Consider the following 2,500-nt stretch of genomic DNA (forward strand, 5'->3'; position numbering starts at 1 on the left):
GGGCTCTCAAGACAGAGATTCAGAGGGCCGAGACCCTCTCTAGACCAGGACCAGTCCTCCCATGACCAAGACAAGACTAAGGGTGTTTTCACACCTCCCCACTTTAGCTCGACCTAACACAGTTCTGGACCGAGCACGGCGGACTGGGTTGGTGTGAAAGCGCCACTCGCTCCACTTGTCGCTCTAACTCGCCCGCCCCGAGAGCGGCTGAAAGGGGGGGTCTCAGAGCGGCCTGGGTCGGCCTGGTCTCGGAGCAGCTTGGGTGGACCTGGGATGCGGCGCAGCAGATGTGTGAAAGCGCACCGGCTTTAGCTCGACCCAAAGTCTAGATATTTCGCCTTTATGAGCCACACAGGCTCCTGTAGTCAGCTCAGTCCGGGAAAAGTGATCACATGTCAGAACGGCAGAAAGACGAAAGTCTCTGCCGCTCGCTCTCCAGCAGACTCGCCTGATAACAATGCTTTTTTTTCCACTGGTTGTTGCACGATTTTAGCCCCGCCCCTTTCCTTTTTTGATTGACAGGTAAGTGACAGGCTTGCATGCGTGTTTGATTCATTGCGGTTCCATAGCAGCGGCGCTCCAGACAAATTTACCAGTATCTTTTTTTTAGCGTGAGAAATACAATATGTGCAGTGGCGGACCGTGCATTTCACACTAAGGCCTTCAGAACAGATCCGCCTGAACCAATCCACCTCTCAATAACTATTCTGTCTATAAAAAAAATCTTATTATAGATATGCATATAAAGAGTTGTTGCACAGCAGATAGATACTTGTGCAGCCAGAATAAATGCCTTTGCTGAAGTGCACAATTCTCCTACTGCATCTGTGCACATACAATGAGCATCAACAACTTATAGGCCTGTGACCGCGGCAGCAGAAACATGAGATACCCCTCCCGGAGGTAGAACCAAACACAACATAGTTTTTCCTCATCTCTAAGGCCCCCCACATATGAAATGGATTCTTGTATAAAAATATTTCAATGCAAAAGTGGTAAAATTGACCTATATTGTTATACACCCACAGACAAAAAATGAAGTCTGTTCGTCTGGAGATTGAAGCATATAAACCCATGTAGATTCACTATGGAAGCACCAGAAGGTCTATAACTTGGCACAGTGAAAGCCAGGATATCCCTACACATTCTAGAAAAAACAAAATGTAAATATCTGAATTCAAATAGGAGAAATAGTCATTTTAACACATGCCTACAATAGGCGAGAATGGAAATCTATGTAGAATATTCTCTTTACTTTTTAGTGGCTTTCTAATGGAAAGTCATAACAACACATATGAGGGCTTGTTTGAAAGCTGCCATTCTACTGAATCCAGCAATACCAATTGTGTACTGGTATCTTGTGTACTCATTGAGTTATCTCACAAAAGGTGTGAGGTGTCCCAAAAGAATAAAATGCCAGAGAGACGCAGAGACAAGGAAATGTCTTTTTAATTGAATTGTTTTATTCAAAATAAATGCTCCTATATCTAAACATAGCTAAAGCCAATGTGTGTGTGTGTGTGTGTGTGTGTGTGTGTGTGTGTGTGTGTGTGTGTGTGTGCGCGCGTGTCTGTGTGCGTCTTGTTTTTGTCCGTCTATTAAAGGTATAATACAGGATTTTGATTTCCGGGTGGATCACCTAAATAACTGGTGGGTCTGTTTGTCAATCATTCTGACGAGCTGGTTTTGTAAGGCGGTTCTACGTGCTTGCGCCCAATAAGCTTCTCCCTTTTGCGCATTCACAGTGTTTATGAAGCCGTGAGCTTCTGAGCTAGTACTTACCAATGGCGAGTCTGACATAATGAAACTCTAACTGTTTCGGAAAACATGCTTTATGTATGAGCGAGGCGGATCGCAAAAACTGTAAACAGAGCCGTGCACACCTGGAGAAGAGGAGATGGCGCTCGCACGCTTCCACATTTCCTGGGAGAAGCAGGAGAGCCGGGCGGATGGTCTGGCACATGCGCGTTGTTCAAAAAGTGAGTAACAGATATTTGGCTTCGTCTTTTTGAGAAAATCCTGTATTAGACCTTTAAGGTGTCTCGGGTCAAGAGGGGAGGTAGGTTTGTGGGAGACATAAGCATCTGTATATCACTCATCCACATTATCGTCAAAAACAACATGGCTCATATTTGGGCAATCAGGGAAAGGGCAAACGCAAAACTCTATGCAGGTCAAGCCTTGTTGGCTTCACATTATGTAAGGGGGCTCTCACAAGGTGGTTGATGATGAGGCATGAGACCACAGCATATGTGGATGCCATGCAAGACCTTTGTGATACTAATGCAAAAGGCTCTGCAGTACACAAAGGACATGGAGCTTCCAGAATGGACAGGGATGAATGAGACATACAGCGAATAGTGGAAATTGTGGAGCAGAAACAGAAGCCCTTTGATCTTGATACTATCCATGAAGAACTAATAAAGATTGCAAGTGGTCAGGTTGCATCTGAGAAAGTTGCTAAAGAGCTCTCAAGTTTCCTCCAAGATGGTGTTGAGCA

The 2,500-nt window shown here is 45.1% G+C and overlaps 1 protein-coding gene across 4 annotated transcripts in view; it reads left to right on the plus strand.

Moving 5' to 3' along the window:
* The window catches only part of scn1ba (sodium channel, voltage-gated, type I, beta a), a 42,843-nt gene that overhangs the window by 36,149 nt on the left and 4,194 nt on the right, over positions 1-2,500 (plus strand). The gene's annotated exons all lie outside the window — the stretch shown is intronic.

This window comes from Salarias fasciatus, chromosome 11 (genome assembly GCF_902148845.1).
Source record: "Salarias fasciatus chromosome 11, fSalaFa1.1, whole genome shotgun sequence".
NCBI classification, from domain to species: domain Eukaryota; kingdom Metazoa; phylum Chordata; class Actinopteri; order Blenniiformes; family Blenniidae; genus Salarias; species Salarias fasciatus.